We start from the raw sequence: 24195 nt of genomic DNA, 5'->3' as shown, positions 1-24195 counted from the left end.
TATTTTGAGACAAAATGCTAATTTTTCATAGTAGATTGTTACATCACATGAAGCAACAAATGCTAGAAAACCATGGATTTATTTCAGAAAAGTGAATATTAAAAGTGTATAAATATGACATTACAAATGTATCTGCTTGAAAAGCCTCTCTTAGATATAAAGCACTCTTCCTTTGCATCTGCTTTGCCTCTGCTGCTGTTCTGTCAATAATTTATCTAGAATTAATTATTGAGATACTATTTTTTCTAAATTTAAGTAAAATCTTGACAGCACAAAGCATGGAATCATAAATTCAGTGTTGAACTGTTCAAGCAAAGACTAAGAAAAGAATTCTTATTAGCATACAAATAGAAGAGATAATGTTAAAGGGAACATGCTCCTCAGGAAGCATTTTTACAAATGTTATTTTTTAAGTGTTCTACAGGATGGAAGTCCCCTCTTAATAGTGGCATTTAAAAAATGTCATTAAGGTCTTAATCCTCTAATGTGCCACGTGTGGGTGGCTGCTGTCCATATGCTGACTGAGGTCAGGGAAGAGGTGGACTTCGTGAGGGATGGGAGTATCTCAGCTGAGCATCACACTGGTTTACAGGCTTACAGATCCTGCCTGCCTCAAACCCCAGAGACCACAGAGAAGGTTTTCAGCAAAGTGCAGCATGAGGAATTCAGAAAAATGAATGGGAAGAAACATCTGAAGAGCATTACTTTCACCAACTCTGATTTCTAAGGGTTCTGTATCACTGGTTAGCAAAGGTAGGGTCAGAGGTCTCAAGTAACCAACAAGCATTTTTTATATTAATGTATGTTGAATTTATGATGATACTAATACATATTTAAAGAACTTACCTACCTTTAGCTGAACTGAAGAAATTCAAAGCTACTGTGCTTCCAGCATCTTGCACTGCAAAATAAAAAAGGTTGTCTTAAACAACCTTTGCTGGAAATGGTCTGTGCAGGATGCTGTCTCCTCTCACGTGGGAGATGATAATTTCATTGCTTGCAACTATCTGATCATAAATTTAAGGAAATCCTAGTGGACTTCAAAAGAAAGCTTGCATTGCACTTTTGTGCCAAGGCAGTGGATAAAACCTGAAAAATGAAAATCCTCATTAAAACATTAATTAAAACGAAAGTGCTGCAAATTCCACCTGATACCCTACATCCTTGGCTCAGTCTAATCAAGCGTGGACAGTATCTAAGTCTCAGGAAACTAGAGATGGCTGAGGGTGAACGTCATGTTGGCAATAACAAAAAAGAGCTATTCACTTTGCAGACTATTAGTTGGGGTTTTTTTTGTTTGTTTGTTTTGGTCTTTTCTCCACATACAAACAAAATGCTTGAAGTCAACCAATGAAGTCATTGTAATGGAGTTCAGCAAGCTTTGTTTCAAACAAACTTTACATTGTAGCTAGGGCTCTCAGCATCAAACTGTACAAATAAATAAATAAAAGTATACTTGAAGGACCTAAGTGCTGTATAATCTTTGAAGAAGCATATTTTTGGCACTAGATTATAAAGAATGAGTACTGGAAGACAAATAGCTGCACCAGTACAAGTCATTATCAGTTAAATTATCAGAATCCAGCTGACACCAAACTCAAGTCAAGCAAATAATATAAGCATCCTAGAGAATACATGTACATCTGCATATGGGGTTCATTCTAGCAGTCACTAGAATAATTGGCTCATGGATATCCTGATGTATGTTAATTACCTCTTTTTCCAAAGAGCAGACAGACATTTGCAGCTGGGATGCTCTATGCTTAAATTTGGTTGGCAGATTAAAAGAAAATTGAGATGAATGGAAGGTTCAGCAAAATAAGTATTATATGTCACTGGCCTGCACATCTACCACTGCTCTACGTTGGTGATTTAGTGGGTAAAGCCCACAAGAACTCAGGAATCCTTGATCCTAGCTCTAGTTTTAGCATTAATATCTTTGTTAGAGTTATCAGGCACTGTAATCTAGATGTATAAGTACTGACATTTGAAATTGCTGTTGCTGTTTTACCTGTCAATGTTACTTTACAGTTGATATCAATATAAGAAATGAAACCTGGTGTAGATAGACTGAGCTACTTGAAGAATTACAAAGAGAAGCTGGGAATGTGTTGGGAACCTGAGAGAGAAGTTATTTCTGTGTTTCTGGATAATGTGAGAACATTCAAAGTCACCTCTGTTCATGTACTGATACATCATTTTCACTCCTGCTCCAATTTCCACCTTCCTGTTGAAAGATTTCTTGAACTTGACTACCCCAAGAAATATGGGAAAAAGTCTGAAAATTATGTCTTGAAGTTAATCATCTATGCTTTCTCTTTTTGTCAATGGAGAGACGTCCTTACTACTTCTCCCCACAGCAGTCTGGAGGCAAACTGGCAACATGATGTTAAAAATCTCAATTTTTCACACATTTTCACCCATATCAAAGGTGGAACAAGCTACGCATTATACAGATTTGGGGTCTTTAACCAAGGAGGCCCCCAACTATATATCCCTGATGTGCTGCAAAACAACAATGCAACACGATGTCCACCAAAATAACCTGAAACTAGTGTTGGACTGTAAAGCAGTAAATAGGAGAAAGCAACAGCGGAAGCAGAAGAAAAAAATATATAAATAAAGAAAAATAAACAAAGAAAATGAAGGAAAAAAAAAAAAAAAGAAAGGAAAGGAATGGAAAAAGAGAAAAGGAACTCAGCAGAAGAACTTCTGAGTCTGAGTCATTCTTTTAATAAAACTTTCTGTGAAGTTCAAAAACGCAACTGCATTTTTATCTCTGAGCCTGAAAAGATGAAAGGAGCAAGGAGCAGAAAGGTTGTAACTTTCATGTTTATACACAAATACTCCGAAAGAACCTGCCTCTGCCTCACACCTTCATTCAGTACTTAGAAGTGCAAACACAAATTAAGCAGACTCTTTGAAGTCCTCAGCTATGCAGAAGCCCTGGAAGAACAAGGAGTTCTGAGCTGAGGCAAAGGAAGGAAAGGTACATACAATGTTGGAGAAGGACTATGAGAAGGAAGGAGACACAGGCAGGAGATGTGTGTTTTAGTCCTCTGAGTTTTCTTTGTACCAGGAGCCACGTTGAATGCATGGGGGAATTCAGCATGGAAGGACAAGAGAGTCCCTGTCCTGGCTTGGCAGCACTTCACAGGCCTCTCTGACAGACACCATTTGCACCATGCTCGGACCAAATCCACTTGGTAAGAGCCCACTTCCCAGGGCTGAAGACTGTGAGAGGATGCAGCAGGCAGGTAAATGGCAGGAAGAGGAGCTTCTGCTCATTATTATCAATGCTGCTGTGCATAGGAGGAAATCTGGCTGCAATCTAAATGCCAGCGGCATCCGATGCTCAGCTGGAGGTACCAAACACCCTCAAGAGCAGGCCATGCTGGGCAAGGTGCCAGAGGCTTAGCAATCCTCCCACAAACCCACACCTTCAGCAGCTGGGCCCCATGGTGTCCCAAAAGAGTCCTCTGAACAACAAAGCTCAGAAAGTATGGGATTCAATGCACGCTCTCCATTCCCCAACTGTTCCCATGTGCCACTGTCTATCCCATCCTTACTTCAACCCCTCTGGCCATGCTGCTCTGTGTTCTTGAATTAGACGGTTTGACATCAGCAATACTACACCACTGCTGCAGTCCTGCACAGTCTGGACAGATTTCAACAAGAGTCCTACTGAGCTTTCAATGAGAGTCAATACAAGAGAACTAGAGGACAAGAAGTTAACCTCTGATCAGTGGAGAAATGCCACAAATACCCGATTTGATAGAAGAGAATGTCAACTTCCAGTAGTGCTACTGATGCAAGAATCAAAACACTATATCCCAGATGGAAAGCTAAAACAGAATCCTTCAGAAAGTGAGTTCTTGTACTTGTTTTTGGAGCCTGAGGGTTCCTTGTTTTGTGTACAGAAAGGCAATATTGACTTTGGCAGCACAGTGTACACCCTGCAGAGCTCTGAGTCTCTTCCTGCTGCCCCTAGTTTGCTTCTTCCATAAACTCCTCTTAGGAATGAAAGGTTTTTATTAAAAAAAAAAATCCACTTAATGCATTTTCTCACATATGTCCAAGAGCAAAAAGAAAATGCTTAACCTCTGACCTCAAGGCTAAATTACAGCATGGTAAGTGATGAGAAGCCCCTGCTTATTGTTTGCTTTAAGAACAGCAATAATGTCACCATTTTAGGTGACCTGCTGGGTTTAGCACTGAAGTGGTTTTTCTTGGTGGAATCAAATAGCTAGGGTTTTTCCCCTCAGGTTCCCTTGCAAATGCAAGTCTGCAGATTCCTGCTGATGTCCCAGATGTTACTGTTAAAATATATGGTTGTATATACATATATATTTTATATTTTAATATATACATGCATATATAATCTATATTTATATAAGAATATATCTATGACTGTGTGTGTACAAACATATGGAAGAAAACTTGGATTGTGTTTTTCTACCCAAAAGCAATTATTTGTGCTTAAGTTGGCTGTCTTCTACTGGTACCCATCTCTGGGGTACATGGACAATTTAACACCATGTTTATCCAGTTCCTCAGGTCCCAGAAGGAGTCTTTCTTTGCATTTCTTTGTTTTCCTTTTTGAGGCCTATTGTGAAAAATTCATTGTTTTACTGCTAATAGATCAATGAGCTTCAGACAGGAATACTATGCCCAATGACAAGTTAAATACCCTTGCAGTCAACAACTCTGTGGAAGACTTTAATCTCTAAAATGAAAGCCCTCTACCATTTTGCACATGATGACAGATTCTGCAAACAGATCTCATGAAAAATTTTTCCTCCACTCAGTGGTGAGCTTTTGGTCATTATAACTGTCTCTAGGTCAAAATTAGGCGGAAGAGAAAACTTTCCTAAGCTTGGCATGGGAAATGTTGTGTCCCAAGTTACTGAGAAATATTAATGAATGTACTAATGGATAGAATAAGGAGCTTTAATGACTTACATCCAGCTGGCTGGAGCCTCACAATCTATGAAGGACTGAAGGAAGGCTCCCAGAGGGTCTCATGATGTGCTGATTCTCAAATAAATCCTTGGATGTGTTTCCTGGGAGTGCTCACAGACTTAGAAGTTTCAGGCACCAGTTCAAGAAAATTTTCTTATTCACTATTTGCCATTGCCAGATATTCAGAAGTTTTCAGCACCCAGCAGCTAGAAAAAGGGAACTCCCAATTCCTGACAAATTTGCAACATACCTAACTGTAAACACAGGTTTTAAATCCTTAGATTTTTATTTATTTTTTTAAGTGCTTGAGTGTTTAACCATCTTCTAAACTGGGTTACCTAGTTGTAATCTGGTATATTATACCACATGATCAAGTGTAATCTAGATTCTTTCTATTCCATCTAGGAAGAGATGATAGGTTGATTTGGGAACAACAAGGAGTTTTATCACACAAACTGCATTTTATGTCTGCACAAAGTCCATTTCAGTTTTAGTCTCTTTGTAGATGCCAAAGGAGATAAGCGACTGCCTTTATTTGCTATTGACTTCTTTAATTTTATTGCCCTCTGGCAATAAATGCATCTGCTTAACCACCACAGAAAAGAAAGTTGCCAGAACTTTTCCAAAGCCCTAAAGACACAGACAACCCCAAAAGAGATCAAGTCCAGTAGACACAGGAAGGCCCTAAGGAAACACTTGTGTTACCATTACAAGATGATTCCAGCCGTTGCTGGTTTCTTACACAAAACGCTGTATGAAGACTCAAAGTTTCAAACTAAATGAGTCATCGTATTGCCGTAGATCTGCCATCGCATTGTTACATTGGTGTGCCACCAAATGCAGTTTAATTATTTTTACTCATAATATTCTGCCAGAAAATGCAAGATGCATCACACCAAGTCTCCTAGGTTCTTAATACTGGATAAATGTTATGCTGGGGAAGTCTGGTCCTCTGAGGCAGCCTGCACAGTAGAGCAGCAGCACACAGCAAAAAGCCCACTTCTCTCCCCACTACCTGCTCCAAGCAAATGGCTCCAGGGAAATGATGTGTTTGTGTCCCTGCTGAGCCACTATTGACCCCAGCATTGTTGCAGGCAACTCTGCTGCTAGACCAATGAACACGCATCACCAGGAGCCTGCAGACGTTCCAACTCTAAGGAAATGGAGGAAATACCTCATTGTGGGGCCTGATGTGGCCACCAGCTTAGGACAACGTCATCATGATGTGAGAATACCTCCGAAAGCACATCTCTATAATTTTCCCATGTACTGGATGTGAAAACATACTGAGTATTAAGAGTTCTAAAAACCTTAGATGTTCATTAGCTCCTTTTTCCTCTCCATTCATGCTGCAGTGATCTTCTCTTGTTGGCTGGCTACTGCAAGTCACTGTGAGATCCAGATGGCTTAGCACAGTGGCTGAATATTTAAATGCCCATTGTGCATGAAGTCCATACCCCAATGCACACAGAAAAGCTGCACAAAGGTTGCAAAGTAAAGCCTTCTCATACTTTTGCAAAGGTGTTTTTTTTGTTTGTTTGTTTTGCAAAACCAGAACAGGGCCTAAAATATTCAACAGCTTGTCTCTTTAAATTAGGTCAGACCAGATCCCCTCTCGGGTTGTCTATCTCACTGGCTGTCTGTTATTAACATTTTTTAACTTGTTATAGGTCTTGACAATTCCTGTTCATACATAGTATTAAATACAATGCACTCAATCAGGGAATAGATGTGATTAGTTATTTGAACCTCTCTGCAACATGCTACAGCACTCACAATGTGGCCACCTACCCATCAGGCAAATAGGGACAGCATCGCTCCTACCCTTGTCCTATCTGGTACAACAGCTGTGATTTAAATCAGTTTGAACATGTCATAGGCTTTACACACACACAAAAAAAAAAAGTCAATACTCAAAGGTAGAAAGACAGGTAGTCCCAAATGTGTTCTTGCAGTGAGTGGCAAAAAACAAATTACGCAGACGAAAAGAAACCAAGATAATCTTCATGCGGCTTAAAGGATCATAAGTCTGGCACCAACTGCCAGAGAACAATGCAATCAATGGCACCATTGGCCTATCCAAATGGAGAAAATATTTTCATAATGCTGCACAATGATAAAAGGCTGGCCAATAGTTGGATTTGCCATCACTTGTGGTTTCTTGTAATGAAGAAGGTAAGAAATACATTTTCAGCAGCAGCTTTCCAGGTTGTGGCAGACAACTGAGCTAATTATGAGAAAGGTCTAAAAGAACAAATCAGGCCCTTCCCAGCATGACAGTTTTTCTCGGTCAGGAGTTCTTTTGTCATGAAGTAGGAGAAATGAGGAAATTTTGCTACCTCATGTCCTTCTGCTATCTAGTCTCTTTCTGTCTCTAGCCTTAGTCTGCAGTTGTAGTAGAGGGTCAAGCCAACTCTCAGTTCCACTCTACAGCCTTCCTAAAACACCTTCTGTAGCAAAGTAAAGACATCATTCACTATGAGAAAACTTCAGCATGCAGCCACTATTGCAGGTTTGCTGCAATTTCAGCACCTGGCTTGCTCGCCCATTTCTGGAGAACAGAGTTTTGCAGCCTCTTGGAGAGTCACCAGAAAGCTCAACCCCAGCACTTCCCTTATTCCTGCTTCTTACCCTCAGGGACACCAGATGAGCTCCCCAGGCTTCACTCTGGTTTGTCTTTAAGCCCTTGGCTCCTCTGAAATCCACCCATGCTAGAAAAGGAGTTCAGAGCTCAATTTTCAATCTCTCTGTGTTTTTCCCCATACCCTGAGGGTTCTGATACTATTTACCTAGAAAGAACCAACTCTAATGGCTTGTACTGAGGTGAAAATATCTCTGAATTATTCTCTCTTGCCTAAGATGAGATATTTAATATTTTCCTTTTTCTCCCTGGGGGCAGTAGACTAAAGGATGAAGAAACAGCGACATGTGCAATGAAAATAAAATAAATAAATAAATGAACAGCAGAAAGTACTTACCTCCATGAGGTGGAATCAGGTGTTTTTTTTCAGGTTTGCACAGTACAGACTCAAAGGATCTTCAACTATGACTGAGCTCCTACATGGACAGATTATATAAATAAGAACAATTGCAGAAAGGCTGTAGCTGCTCACTGACCAACCCACCTCCTTGTCCGCAGTTTAAGGACCGAGGATATGACTCACCATACTAAGGCTGTGCTCCACTTCATTTCAGTGCTTTGTAGTGGTTTTTCCTCTACCTGGACTTAGTTTCTAATGTTACATACGTGTCTCCAGGAGACCGCTCTCCTGTTTTACTCCATGTTTGCGATATTTTACCAGGAAGAATGTAGACAATACAGAAAAGTTTGGATTAAATCATCTTACAAGTAGCATTGCTACACCATCAAAGCACTCTAAAGCGACTTTTGCCCATATCAGAAAGCTAACACAGCTCTAAGCCTCCGGCATATCAGCTTAAAAGCATTTCCTGTGGTCTCCTCATTTCTTTTGAGAATATCCTGTAAGTGATGCACAACCAAGGAACAAATACAATTTCTCAGAGCGCTTAGTTTTCACTTTGGCACAATCTGTAGTTGTTGTGTTCCAAAAACCTCATGGGAATTGAATTATCCCAAGTCCTACAATCCTGGGCCCCTTCATCTGATTTAGCTGAAATTGGCTAATATACTCAGAAGTATAAGACACACACACACACACGCACACACATACACAAAATGTAACTGTATAAACTATACTGAACCAAGCAGCTGTGAGATTTTAAATTTAATCATGCAAATTGATATTTACATTACCATGAATTCCCAATGCTAGTTGTGATAGTTTTCTGCAAGTCTCCTGCACAGATTTATTTTTTTTTCTTTTTCTTATATGGACTGCCCTATGATTTCCTAGGATTCCTTTTTGTTACTAAGATCTAAGACTAAGGAAGTCTGTTGTAGAAAAACAGCATCTTAGTGCTTCCTTAGTGGTGCTTAACGCTTGTCGCAGCCCTACCACCTGTGAAATGACCTGACACCCTGACTGACATGAAGGATGGGTAAGTATATCCTTTGGATCAAGGCGTACTACAGGCTGAATGTGTTTATTCTAATTCTTAATGCTGTTGATTATTAGAGTTTATTAGTGAACGATCTTCAACCCTCTGAATCCTTGCCAAAGTGTCACCTCTCACTGGAAGGGCCCTGCATTATCCCTGTAGGAACAATCAGGAAACAGAGTATGACTTCAAAAGGGTAAAACAACACACACACACAAAATGGAATAACTTTCTGATAACTTCTGATGAGTCTGGAAAATGTTTAGGGTTGTTTGAAAAACCTCTGCCTATTCACCTCTGCCTATAAACCTCTGCAAGTTCAACCTTTCCCAGTCTGTCTTTTCCCATACTTCTCCCAGATTTGGTTAGTGTCTGGATATTACAAAATATAATGTTTGCACCACCTGCAAACATTATACCTTTATCTTATACCTGCTGCAGCCATCTCAGTCTTTTCTTTTTTCTTTTTTTTTTTTTTTTTTTTGTTAAGAATTGGCTGATTTAAACTTGTTTCTTACTTATTCAATTAGGTGAATTCCATCATAGAAATAGAAGACAAATTGAGTCTTGTATTTAATACTTCATCAATTGTAAGAAATAGACAAGAATTCTAAGACAGAGAAAACTCAATTTCATTAAGCAAAACTTCCCAGATTCCTTGCCCACTAAGCATTTTTTTCTTAGAAGAAAACAGAAAAACTTTTATTTGATCTCCCCTAATTGCACAGAATTGATGTGGATTACCGTAAAGTCTGATCACTAGTGGAACTGGACTTCTGATAGTTCAGATTTTAACACATACCTGGTGGGTCCCTTTGGATTCCACATAAACACTACTTTCAGTCTTCACGAACTAATGTCAAGATAAAGGCCTTATATTGACTTTTAACAGTTCTGAAGGCTCAGGGGACATGTGGGATTTTAAATGATAGATGTTTTTGTTAAGAAGGATGTCATCATCACTCATTTCACCAGCCTCAGGAAAAATGACAAATTTCATAGAAACCCAACATGACGATAGTTTAATGGTCTAGTGGGATGTGTACTAAGAGAAAGTGAAAACACAAGGATTATTTAAACATGGACTGATGAAAATGACCTTGACTTACTTGGGAAGAGTCAGTACAGCTGCATCCTGATGCCAAATGTAAATTACGGCAAGGCAAGATATGCAGTAAATGATTTGGTTTGGCTTCTCTGGAACCAGATGGTGAAAGTAAAGCAGAGCAGAGACTTCAGACAGTAAGGAGGCTCTGATCCATCTCTGGAACAAAAACAAAGACATATTTTTTCTTTCCCAAAACTTTTTTTCTTTTTTTTCTTTTTTTTCTTTTTTTTTTTTTTACTCACGACAGCTTTGGATACACAGAGATTAATTGCTAGCTTCACGTTGTTCACTTCCTACTATTTAATTTCACTAGTATACTTATAGCATTTGTAATAAACTGGCTATTCCAAAAGTAACTGCAAACGTTTATCAGAGGAAGTTCATATGCATTTACTTGTTTAACAAGTTTTGGTTTGGTTTGGCTTTGCTTTTATTTCTTTTGCAGTAGAAGTCCATGGGATTTGGCTTGTTGGTTAAAAGACATGGGGAATTTTGTGCAGGTGATTGGAGCTATTAAAATAAACAATTTGCATCTTTAACATCTAAGGGACAGACAGAACCAATCTTATAAAATATCTCAAAGAAATAGAAGGAAAACATTTAAAATCCTGCTCGGTTTCCCTCCACTATTATATCTGTGTCACAGACTTAATGTAGCACCCACACTTGCCTAAACAGTGAAACAAAAAAGTCTGAATTTATAGGAAGATTAAGAGATGCATAAAGGGATATCCCAGGGAAAGAGGAGCTAATGCTCTTTTATGCTAAATTCCACAAAATGCCCAGCTTTACAGCCTCATTCATTTTTCATCAGCAGGAGGGTATAACTGAAGTAGATCCATAGATTTCAAAAGCACTATGACTGTCAAGTCAAATCTCTCCATAGCTCCATCCACATCACAACTTCATCAGCATAGCTTAAAGCATGGCAGAATTTTCTTTTTTACTATTACTTTTTTTTAAAGGAGAGTCTTAGAGTCTTTAATCTTGGAAGATTCATAGTGACATTAGTATCTCCAGTGATTGGGTGAGTTCTATTTCCAGGCAAAATACATGCTGACTCCACAAGTGAAGAAGAATGAGATGCAAATAAAAAGCTTCTTAAGACCGAGATTTGTTTGTGATTTGTGTATGGACATGAACTGCTTGGATTCTGTCCATCACTTCCCCAATGTCTTCCATGGTGTTCTTCAGCATGGTACAAGTATAAGGCTTAGGTTAGAGTTCCTATCCTGGGTGAATCTATTCTTACTAGTACTCAACTTCATCATTAAATGAAACCATCCTGGGCATTTCATAGGGAATGGCAGCTGCGATACAGAATGAAACAGAGTGATAGACATATGTAAAATGTTCCCATAAACCCATAAACCTGCACAGGGTGATCAATCTACAGGGTGACTGAGCTCTATATGGATATAGATCAGCTTTACCTGTGGTCTGTTCAGGTTTCCTTACCTGGCAGGAGATATCCCCAATGAGCCATACGTTCATATCAGACCAAGGCTAAACAAGATTAAATCTTCCAGAGAGAAGGATGTGGGCCGGGAGAAGTCCGTCCACTTACTGGCCTCTCTCATCAGTTAAAAGCACAGAGAATTGAGAGCTGCATTTAAATTACCTGACCTGTAAAAGAGCTCCCTCAAGAGCAGAGGTTCCCCACTGCCATTCCCACAGTGTCTTACCTAACAAGTCCTTTCCCCACCACAAACACAATTAAATGTTCCCTGCTTTTCTCTTATTTAATTGTTTATGAAAGAGCGAACTGAAAAGCAGGAAGAGCAGTGAGTGCAGAATCAAATTCAAAGCATTTTCAACATAATAAGGGCACCAAGAATGTGAGCCTTTTTAGGAAGGAGGAAAGCAGGAGGAGATGATTTAGGAGAATCTGAACATCCTAAGAAACCCTAGTGGAAGAAAAAGAAAATTAGGACATTCACCAAGGAACATGTTCAGATAGCAGGGAACAAAAAAAATTCTTGGGGTCTAATGTCAGAGAAGGCTTCTGAGAGATCTCTGAATAAGACAGGAGACATAATCATCATTTGAGAGACAAGTGCTCTAAAGAGCCTTGAATAGAAGAGATTTAGATACTGACAGGAGATGCACACAAAAATCCTACCAACAACAACAGCTCCAAGTCAGGGATATTTCCTAATCAAAACGTTCAGAATGATGCCATAAGCAAAGACTTATGGGGGAACAGAATGATAGACAGCACAGAGCCAAAGATAAATGATGAGTCTCTAACCACCTAATTGCAGCTGAATATCCGAGTGCAGCAAATCACACCAAATATAGTGAATATAATCAAATGTACTTCCTGGGCATTGATGTGCAGGAAAAATCTCTCTCCAGTGCTCCTACATGCCCTGTTCCCAGATGAATACAAGTCAAATGCCCATTTCACACTACTCAGTCACTCCAGACCCAGTCGAAGATGCAGCCTGTGTGAGGGTAATTATTCACAGAATAGCAAAGTCTGTTCACCTAAAATGATCCTACACTGAAGGATACTTGTGGTCTTGCCTGATCCCTGGCAGAGGCCCATGTCCTCAGTGTGAGGCAGAAGGGGAAGCTGCAATGCAGGCCTTTTTAACCAAAGCTTTTCCTGCCCTGCACCCTGCCTCTGCGCTGTTTCCTCCAGCAGTGTTATCACTACCATGAATCCATCTGTCCATTTGTGCCACCAAGCCCTCCCCCACCTCCCAAAAAGAAAAAAAAAAAAAAAAAGAATAAGAATGGTCCTGTAAATAACTTGACCTCTGTAAATATTGTCCCTTATGCAGGAGTGAATGGTTTTCCTCTGGGAAGGGAGGGGAGGGAGCAAAGCTCACACATTCTCACCACTAAGCCACGCACAGTGCAGCAAATTAAACCTGACATGGGCTCTTGTAAATCCAACCTGCAGTTCTTAGCTCAGGTTACCCAGCTAGGCAACTGATGAGATAGACCTAGAGTTGATCTTCAGCAAAATTTGGCTTCCTAGGGATCTGGTAGCTCATCTGGAGAAGCGGAAGGGCAGAAGAGATGCTGTGCAAAGTGTACATGTAATTTTCATTGCCTTGGGTCAGTACCGAAGTTTTAAGCACATGCTCCTAATCCAGAGAAAGGTCTGAGGCTACGTGGGTGCAAATACCTACCACAGGTTGAAGGAAGACTGTCTCAAATGCTCTCAGGTGCTGAAAGACATTTTAGTTACAGTACCTGTTTGCTGTTTTCTAGGGAACTAAGAAGGAAGCAAGAACAGACATACTGGTGGATATTTCTTTGAGTGCAAATATTCTTGCTTGTGTTTTCTTTATCTTTAAAGCATTTTAGAGACAGGCAATGATCAGATTCAGCCCAGAGGTATTCTATCTGGATTGGGTAGGCTCCTTAAGTGCTTCAACACAGTTTGTATTAGACGCAGATCTTCAGCTAAGACTCCTCATACCCTGGATGATCCAGAGATTATATTCCAGTTCAGACTGCATATCTAAAGATACTGCTGACAATAATCTGTGCTCTGCCCCATGTATGGCTACAAGGTAACTCTGATTTTTGAAGTCCTTAATTATTATAGCTCCTCTCATGAAAAACAAGAACCATTGAATTCCTCCAGGTTCCTCCCAGTTTCCCCTTGGCAGTATTTTAGACCACCCTCAAAAAAGTTACTGCAAGACTAATATATACAGATGCAAGGATTTTATTTGCTACTGCACAATTTTATGAGTGTGTACCGCAGAGCCTAACTTCATGGCAAGAAGATTTATGGTGTAATTACCTTAGTATATTATTGTACAATTTGCAACTAATGGAAAAGAAATTTACTGGCTACACTTCAGCTGTCAGAAAGTCTGTCTGCAGAATGTTATGAGAGTGGAAGAAATAAGTGCTTCTCTCCATGAGTGGGAATGGTAAATGACAGGCATTGCTTAACCTGATCAAACATTTTAAACTTGATCAGCTACCCATATCATAATAAGTAAAGTTTGCTGCAAAGGAAATTAATTGTGCCTCATAAAAGAAATAGAAACATTTGATCTTAAGAGGCAAATAAAAAACTGGCCAGTACACCCACTCCCAGGAGAGTTAAGCCTAGTCAATCATCTTTTTAGACAAGTGTAAGAATTAAGAATTCCACATCCTCTTTTAATTGTTTTAATTGGCAGTTTTTCCCAGTGGACTTTCATGTTTCACTTGGCCTTCTTTTTTTTTTCCCCAAGTTGAAAAAAATGCATCTGATTAATAATCCTGTAATTATATTTCCAGTTCAATTATTAATGTCTAACATCCAGTACTTAAGAAGAGCAAAAGCAGAGAGCTGTCTTCACTTTTGACATAAGACCTTTTCATGGAGAAAACTTCATTCATATCAAATGTTTTGCAACTACATTTCTCAGCAACTTGCCAGATCAGTTCAAGTTAGATGTCTGGTAGTAAACATCCCTTTCATTAGAAGCATAGAAATTAGAGGCATGAAATTGAATGGAGGAGGATGGAAGAGTTCAGTAACAGTTTTCAGAGGCACTAACACTCTAACAACTTAATTTAATAGGAAACCAAACTCAAGCTCCTTGGAAATCAAATGAAAGTTTCCCATTGCGGTGGAGATGCATAAACTGCTACAATCTGACAGACATCTAAGTGAATTTAACCTATATCAAAGCACCCTGGATGTGATTATTTTTTTGTTTTGTTTTGTTTTATCCTTATATTTGGAAGGGACAAAGGGACCGAAGAAAAAGGTACAACTCTGGCTGTGTCGGTTCCTTTCATCAGTTTCCATCCATAGCTCACCGAGTTTGGGCAATCACAGTTAATAGCTCTGAAATCTTACCACACTATTGCTATATAAATGGTAATAAAATATAACTGCATCATAAAGCTCCCCCTCACACTAATAGAATTAGATCTATAAAAAATAAAAATACAGAATCACCTTTGTTACATATTGAAAATGCTATTAAACGAAGGCAGACTTGGAATGATGATATGTCAGGCTCGCCCCCCACCCCAGATCATGCACTAGTGGCATGTCTCAGTATCCTAAACTTCACTCTTCTTGCTCCATTTAAAGTACATAAGAGTGTATTAGACTAATATAGAGATGAGGCAAAACATGGAGCCCTGTATCCCTATCCATACCAGTAAGAGCCAGCGGCAAATTTTTCAGTCCCACGTATCTCAGAAGAATTATTCATGTCACTTTTGATAATCAGTTATCATCTCATTACATGTTCAGCAAATAGGAGCTGAAAACTCTGAAGTACTGCCATGTTTCAAATTCAAGTGTAATGATGACTATCTGCTCTTTGATAAAATCCTCACCTTACACAATAGAAAGATTTGTATTGCCTTCAGTAAGTTTTCAATAAAGACCATTCAAAAAGCAGCAAAGTGTTTACCTTGACTTCTTTTTGCTTGCCTACCAGTCTCCAAGCTTCTGATCTCTTCACACACACAGACTATCAAGCAGCAATCTTTTACACACACCCTGATATGATGGACACACCTGCATGGGAACACAAGCAGTCCAGAAATAGTCATTGAATTATTCAGCCACAAAATTCCTAAGCAAAATAAATTGTTATCAGATGATGATGATAATAGTAATAATACCCATAATAACAACATGACTTTTGATTGTCTCTAGGCTCAGGTGTACTCCCTTGTAGGCATATTTCAGCGGGATGTGCACAGGTAACTGCACTTCTACAACTTCTTGTCTCCTCCCACTGTAAGTGAATTCAATTTCATAGCATTTTTCTGGAGAGGGATCCTAACTAATACAGCTGATAATATAATATACTAATATAATAATAACAATATACTAATAAGAAACCAAGGCACTAAGAAGTTACATTACCCTGTGAGCTGAGATATGCTGGGCACTGAAGCATATTTTAGCATACCCAGCAGATTGCAGGCATGTGGGAGCCTGTGACCCAACGCAGTCCAAAGTTGTGTAAAACACAGCCTGTTCTCTCATGCTTGGTCCTACTCCTCTGCAGCCAGGCAACTTCGAGGTGCCCAGAACATCAGTGTCCGAGGTCACATCTGCCAGCATGCACATCTCTCATCACCACCCTGACAGAAACCAAAATAAATCATTTAACCTCTTTCTTGTCTGACTTTCCTTTGTGTAAAAAGGCAACGGCAGCAGTGTCCCTTCTAAAATAATGAAAAATCTTCCACTCAAATATTTATGCAGAAAAAGAAATGCCTTTTGTGGCAAAAATGGAAAATATTTTAGAGAGAAGAAGCTCTTCCTCTGTAAGCTTATTGATGATGATGATGGCAATTTTATATAACACTTATTTTTTCTATCAAGGCACCAAAACATTACATAAGCCTAGTGGCTGAGGCCAAATTATTATAATTTGAAAAGCCAAATTATTTCCTAACTAATTAGCATTTTAACAGTTACTTAAGGAAGACATTTATGGATCTGTTATAAATCCCCGTGGCTCTATAAACTTAACTGTCACAAACATGTACAGATATATGAAATTCTTGGAAAGGACTGGATTATTAATGTGGGCACAGAGATAAAGCCATACATTTCAGCTGTTAGACTTTTATGCGCTGCTTTTCTCTGAGTTAGTCTGCACATAAGTACTTGGGTTGGGTTTCAGGGAGGGAGTGGATCTTTTTCACGCTCCACTGAGCTGGAAGCAAAAAAATCATAAACAAGTTAGATCTCCCAAAGGGTTAATTTCATTTTAACTGCATATTGCTGTGAGGCAACCCTTCACATGAGCAGTCTTCTCTGCTTCCTATGAATTTAAATATGGCTCTTCAAAACAAAGTGTGTTTGGTGGTGAGTAGATCTAAATAATCTTGCCCTGTTGAAAATATAACATTAGCCTATTCCTGAGCATGACACTAAGAAGCACTGTGCTGAGACAGGGAATATCTATGTATGGAATATTGACCTGAATGCCAAATATCCAAGCCTCCTACTTTAACAAGCTGTACCCAAAATTAGCTCTATTATAATAATTATGTCAAGTAAACCAAAGCTGACTTTGAAGGTCTGATTACAAAATGAAAGCACAGAACACGACTGATGAAGTTTGCTGCTGCGCAGAAGCTCATTCTGTGTTAAGCCCTTGTTACCCTTTTCTTTCAATATGGCTTATGGCATATCTCAAATGCCAAAAAAAATCTGTGCTTCTTCCACAACGCAGAGCACTCTGACTAGGAGAGGTCATCTCAGACTGTAGAAATAGGGAGAGGGCAGCTCTGCCCCATTTGCTTTTCATGCTGATGTGGTTTCTGACACAGATTTCAGGAAGACATTGAGGTCTCCCCATTTGCCCACACCTACCTTATTTATTTATAGGGCTCCACATCTATTCAGTGAGCGTGGAGCACTTCTTCATTTGCTGCCTCTTGGGCTACCCTGAGCTGAATGACTCAGAGAGGGCATTTTCTTCCTCAGGACAGGAAATAACTTCCTTCTCTCCTTGAGTTCCTTCACGCAGACTGCTTGGGAAGTCAGTGCAGCCCTCGTACAAACTCCATGAGATGAAACCTGGAAAGATGAAGAGTTAATGTATCTCTTGACCAGAATGGCTCTCTCTCTTTTGGCTATCTATAACCCAGGAGACAATGCTGTGCTCCTTGGAGGCTTTATTCTGCCCCATCCCTGATCCAGGCTGATTTACTGGGAAAGGAATAAATCTGACTCACATTCAGAAAACGTTGCCCCTTTGAAGATCTCATTTCTCACTGTATCCAATAGAAAAGAAGCCCCATTTCCACCAATCTGCATTGACAATAACCTTTCGCACAAACACTTCCAGATGCAACAGACCACCTGGAAAACTTTTTTGCTTACCATTATATAAACTAAGTCATGATGCAGATGATTGGTGTTGTGAAGGCCACGTCTTCACAGTAAAGACCGTGCCAGGTAAAGACCCTAGTTCTCTTTCTTACTTACAGCTTGTGTCCCTTAGTGTCTATGATGTACTACAGATTCCCATCTGCAGTACTCTCCTACACACTCCTCTCTCCTCCTGAGCAAGTTGCTTCCTCTAATCACTTTTATGTCTTTAACATCTTACCTTACAAGAGGATAACCACTCATTTACATCCCTGAAAGGATGATCATCGGCTTTCAGTCCTTCTCCTGCACTTCTCCAGGACCTCTCTGTGGCACAGCACCAATCATTTAGACCAGTGGCACCCAGGCTATTCTAGTACCTGTAACTGAAACTGAGGAAGCACCTCCAAGAAGTCTGTCCTGCCCCCCACCAGCAGATGTGAAGCAGCATTATGTACCAGCCGCCCCCCTCAGAATTGTGTTGGTTGGACTGGTTTAATTCAAGACAAAAAAAAAGGGAGGGTGGGGTGGGGTGCCAGAGACAGACCATGTACTTTCTCATCCTACATGCAGTTGTACTTTCATTTCGCATCCATTATTTAATCAAGTGACTCCAGGGCAGCATATATATGCTATCCAGGAAAATCAGTTTCCCCATTAGATGGCTGTAGTTTACAAACAAAGGCTGTCAACTAAAAATTATCACTTTAATCCCCTTTTTATTTATTTATTTCTTTTCCAGATTGCACTAAAGTCCCTTCTGTTGCCTTTCTATTTTATCTGCCCAGAGTGAGTCTGGTTCATTGCAGACAGCCTTCCTCCATCATCTCGCTCATGTTAGGCAGACGCCAATACGTAGCAAAGGAAATTCTCTCTCTGGACAAATGCAAACCAGATCTGACTGGCTGTCTTCCATGAAGTCCCCCATGCAGATTTCTTTATTACCAGCTTGATAATGGGAGATGACCTATGTCTCAGTGCATTGGGAATTTGCCAGTAGCTGCAGGGACAGCACCTCAGTAGTCTGAAATAGAAGATTAAAACCGTCCCAGACTTTTGTTATTTCCAATGCAAGAACCCATGAGGCCAGACTCCTCATCAAATTGTATCTGTTACACTTTTGTTTGATGAATATTCTCTTGGTCTTCCACTCGCTCTCAGCTGAGCATCCCCCATGTTGTCAGAGACCTGCCTGGCAAAGCGATCTATTGATTCCTACTCTCCGTTGACCTCAAGCTGATCCATATGCCACACTAAACCAAAAGGTTTGTATTATTTGAAAGGAAATCCTGAAGCCATCCTTTTACACTTCCTTGGGGCTCATGTAAACATCCAGAAACATTAATTTAGCTTTTTTTTTAATGGAATAACAAAACCGTACTAAAAATGTGTATGCACATTTCTGTTCAGAATCAATACACATTTCACACATTGAACTTGTAATATTGTTTTGGAAATGGTATAAGTGAAATCAAATCCAGATCTGTGTCGCTCTAAATTTAACTGAATTTGCATTTGCAGTTCTTTGTTTCTGCTATAGATCAGGCTCTTGATTCCCCTTCAGATATTTTGCTGCTATCCAAGAGAAATAGAGGCTGCATTATTGTCTGGATTACCTGTACTCAGGAGAATGTGATGCACTGAAATGTAAGTGAAAGTAAGGCAGGAGGAACTCTTGTCTGATACTTCATCCCTTCTCTTTTGTACATGAATTGCTTCCTTTGCAAGTCTGGATACTGCCCACTGCAGTGTTACCAAGATCCTTGCAGATTTTGCATACTTAATTGACTGAGACCAGATTTAAACTGGGAAAAAAAATGTTAGCAGTATGCCATTTTTCCCTAGTACACACTCAGAGAAGCTGTATACCAGAGCCAAAACTGACAATGAATTCCTCAAAATGTCATGGTCACTGGGTGTCTGACAGCCCTTTTGCAGGAGATGGCTAAGCCCTGGGGAGTGCTTGTACCCTCATTACATGCTCTCTGTCAACAACCCCCAACCAGCAAAGACAAGCTGCACTCTTCTAGCTCCAAATGGATGTTTAGTTGGCTGTGCTCCATAAAAGAGGTGTGGTCTTCCACCTGCTGTATTCGGTGAGTAAAGTGATCCCCATTGATAAGCTGCAGTTCAGAAGAGCTTTGGGAAAGGAAGGTGCTATAGAGATATGGTTATATTTCCTAATTATTTAGGAAGACTTCATGATCTGCCACTTTATCTCATGTTTCTGAGTCACTCCCTTTCCTAAATCTCTTAACAACCATACAGAAGAGCTTTGTGATACTTCATGTGACAGAAGCAGCAATTAGAGGGGCTCAATTGCATTTAAATATTTTGCTTCCCCAGTTGTTTTGGTTTGTTTGTTATTATTATTATTTTTTAACCACTGGCTTTCCCTCTCCTTTTCACAATGTTAAAAGCATTCAATATTAACAGCACTGATGGTCAATGAACCCAGAATGATCTGAGATGGCAATCTCATTCCCATGAACACAACCTGGCTCTTTTTCTATAGCAAAACTACTATCAGACACTATCCCATCTTCCCACAAGCATCCCCAAAACTCTCATCTCTCCATACCCAAGGAGAAATGTCATCTCTTCATGAAGTGACTTCTATTACTTGTTCTTGACATGGTAAAAAACACCTTTGAGTCATCATTTGTTGCACGTCACCTCTTCCCACATCCCACCACATCATTCCTTCCAGTTATTTGAAAAGTCTGTCCCAGGAAAAAGGATCACAGAGCTGCCAGAGAGGCATGAAATTGGTTTACCAGGGAAAACGATGGCTCCATGACAACTTAGCTGAAGGTCTGCTCTGGTATGTTTGCACAGCACTCTGCACATGACCTATTTTAACACTAAACTCTAATGTGATCAAAAGAACAAATAACAGGAACCAAAATGTTCATTTGTTCATTGGTGTTGATCCATAAGTCTTCCCGCCTGGTAATATAACTATTATTACAGGAAATCCTTTTTCTTTCTATTGATTTCAAACAGCATACATGTGGTAAAGGTATCAACAATATTGATGATAGTATGGCTATGAAACATAAAGCAGGCCTTTGACATATTACACACTCACCAGAAAACAGGAACGATAATTTGTCCAATGCCTTTTTCTCCAGCCTAGGTCAGTTCACATTGCTCTCTCTGATTTCTTCATTACCTTCTCATGAAGTATCCCAACTGAAACTGAACTGCAGCTCCTCCAAGAAAAAAAAAATATATATATAAAAAATAAGAAGAAGAAGAAGGAACCTCTGGCTTTGTTCCTGTACCCACTCTACTTAATTCTACTATTACTTACCTACCCAAGACAGCTCCAAGAGAAGATGCTCCTGCACATTTCCATGCCAATAGTCACTATAAACCAAAGCCCTGCCTGCACTGAGCGACCACCACTGGATGCCTCAGAAAAAGTTACAAAATTGCCATAATTGTGTAATAATTCCCCTTACGGGAAGTCTGTTCCTAGTTGAAGGATGTTAACAGTCAGCTTAAGAATTCACGTACAGTGCTAATGGAAGCACGGACAAGAACATCCACACTGTTTAGGAAGCAGCAGGCAATATGATGAAGAAGGAATTAAAGAGATGCTTAAAAAGCTTCTTGGATCACAGACACATTTTCTTGTTTTTAAGCATTTGTTCAGTTCCTCTCAATAATTCATGCCAAGGTGATCAGGGTCTTCAGAATATGCACAGCCAGAAGGCAGAAGAGCTGTAGCATGTACCATCTGAGCAGCATGATGCAAGTATATGTAACTGGGGCACTTATGTCCCCCATAAAATATCATGTTTTTCTCTTCCTGAAGACGTAGTCTTCTTCTGAAGAGTGATTTTTGCATTGCCAGCACAGGCTTACCCAGATCCTTCACTTGGGAAAGTGCTCAGCCAGAGTGGGGCCAACTGCCCAGGGGTCCAGGCAGTCCTACTGTGCTCAGGCAAGGCAGAGGACAGCCAGCTAGGCTGTTTCTGGTGGTCCCTTCTCAAACCAGCAATATCCGATGAGATGGAACCAAGTTATATTTTTTAGCATGGGGTGCAGGTTTGTCAGCAAGCCCTCAAGGTATCTTAGATTAGCCTGGAGTCCTCTCCAACTGCCCTATGAAAAGTACAAAACAAAGCTGCTGCATACTGTCCCCAGGTCTGTCAGCTGTGAAACAACAAAGACAATAAGCACAGACAAAGCTGGCTGGACAAACAGCCCGTCTAAAACACTAGGCTGTCACCAACAACCGCCGTGATGCTTCCCCAGCACACGTTGACAGCCTCCAGCAGTTTGTGTCCTGCATGCACACAGACTTGTAGCCCAACGGCACCTTACAGCAGGGAGCCCAACAGCAAACATACCCTGAACTTCATGACCTTTGCTTAAGGTGATGGTAAGTAGCTAAGCTAAGACTTTCAAGGGAAATTTGAAAGGCTCAAATTACACACAAACTATAAAATAAGTAATATGCACTTATGTATCTTAATAGGACCGCCAATGGCCAATTTGGTGCACTTTAGAACCCTATTAATAGCTGGACTCCACAGGCAGATGAATAAAACACACTTCCCTGGAGAAATACAACAGCAAGAGAGGACTGACCAGGGATGAATCCTGCCCGTCTACGTTGCTCAGTAACGTGTGACTACTCCGTAAACATTGCTGCTGCTTCACCAGCTCCTTCTGGTTTTATCTGTGGCACAAAATGTTAAGCATATCGACCAGGTGATACGTTTATTTTATTAGTACATGTCCTTGAACTAACACTGTATTTCATGGGTACCTGCCAGGTTAGTGACTGAAGGAACACTGCATCGGGGAGAGAGGAGCCAGGAGAGGGAGGAAGGGAGGTTTCAGTGAGATAAGAAGGTGCAAATATTGTATGCAAACAACAGGGACAGAAGTGGTTCACCTTGAAGAGAACATGTTTGGACACATTTGACTCTTCAAAACCAATCTTGAAGTACCAGGCTGAAGCCAGGCTCTGTTTCAAAATCTTCCTGTTTTTCGTTTTTTTGTTTGTTTGTTTTTATCCTAATAGTGGTGCCACCTGCTTTAACATGTGAGGCTGTCACTGTTCAGTGAGGCAGTTTGGGATAAAACCTGAGCTATCTCCCCACAGTTTACCTCTAGCTCATAGTGGACAGGTGAATAAACCTGGGGAATTTCTGCCTGTGAGCTGTCACTGATGGCACTAAGCCAGGCTGACTCTTTCAGACTGGTGGGTTGACCCTGGCGTGCCCTGGTGGCTTTCAGCATTTTGCAGCCATTTCCTAACACATCCCTGCTGGAAAGGTGCGCAGGCTGCATATGCTGCCTTACCTGGATTTGTTCTTCCAGAGAGACAGCAAGCCTTAGACTGATCTGGGCTTAAATGTGTACCTAGAGAAGCTTAGAGACAAAAGTTCAAGGGTTAATTTAAGTTCTCAACTACCAAATTGAAAGCTGCAAAAGAGAAACAGGTAACTTGAAAAGCCTGTGCCTGCAATGACCTCTCTGTGGTCCTACTTTGGGAGTCTCAGAGACATTTCTCAGCTGCTGAGCAGTGAGGGTACCTCAGCATCCTCCTGCTGCTCACTAGCCTTCAGGCTCAACCCCACAGCTAAGGACCAGGTGGGTCCAGCCCCACTTCAAAGACCTGTAAGGCTCCCTCAGAGTCAGCACTTTCTTCATCCTGCCTCTGCTCTTTCACACCTGACTTCTCCTTGATCTTTCTCCCTTGGGAACACAACCCCATAAGGCAACGGTGACTGCGGTTCCCCTAGTCCTCCCTTCCCTTAGAGTGTGTTGCAAATGTAAGAGTAGCAAGGGAAACCTTGTGTGATCCCAGGGACATCTCCGAACTTATAGCAAATGCCTTTATTTATTTATTTTAATAAAACTTCTTAAACTTAAACTGTAAATGGTGCTCTCTGCCTGCACACTGCACAGAGAAGGCTAGCAGACAGAGAGATTTTCCCCATCTATTTTCCTACTCCTCTTCTCAGCTGCCCCCAGCTAGCTTCCTCACTCAACTTCACCCCCATCTTTCATCAGTCTGAAAGCTTCGCATCACGTTTCTGCAGCAGAAATTAAAACTGAACTTGGAAATTAGCACACAGCAGCCATGCATACCCGTGACTCCGCAGCATCAATATCTCCTGAGCTTTTTTCTGGTTTCTCCCTTTTTTCGCCTCCTCTTCATCCTCCACACTATTTTATTTTCTTTCCACTGTCTCTAGCCTTAGAAGATCCCCTCTTTTTGTTTTTCTTTACAAGGGATTTTCCCTCCTCCTCCCAATTCTTATGG

The 24195-nt window shown here is 40.4% G+C and overlaps 1 long non-coding RNA gene across 13 annotated transcripts in view; it reads right to left on the bottom strand.

Annotated features, from left to right (window-relative positions):
- LOC137859459 (uncharacterized) overlaps nt 1-22054 on the bottom strand; it is a 58469-nt gene extending 36415 nt beyond the window's left edge. For 4 of the 13 annotated variants that reach the window (XR_011098298.1, XR_011098293.1, XR_011098295.1 and 1 more), the window contains exons 1-5: nt 21223-22052; nt 20998-21121; nt 10092-10246; nt 7941-8019; nt 851-1089 (exon numbers count right to left, since the gene is read on the bottom strand). This is a non-coding gene — a long non-coding RNA (uncharacterized lncRNA). Of the gene's footprint in view, nt 1-850; nt 1090-7940; nt 8020-10091; nt 10247-20997; nt 21122-21222 lie in introns of all 13 variants that reach the window. The other 9 variants (XR_011098287.1, XR_011098290.1, XR_011098291.1 and 6 more) reach the window with 5 other exon arrangements.
- Nucleotides 22055-24195: the final 2141 nt, after the last annotated feature.

The sequence above is a fragment of the Anas acuta genome, chromosome 7 (assembly GCF_963932015.1).
Source record: "Anas acuta chromosome 7, bAnaAcu1.1, whole genome shotgun sequence".
Classification (NCBI taxonomy): domain Eukaryota; kingdom Metazoa; phylum Chordata; class Aves; order Anseriformes; family Anatidae; genus Anas; species Anas acuta.
The sequence above is the reverse complement of the archived record's forward strand: the minus strand, read 5'-3'. Positions and strand labels throughout refer to the sequence as shown.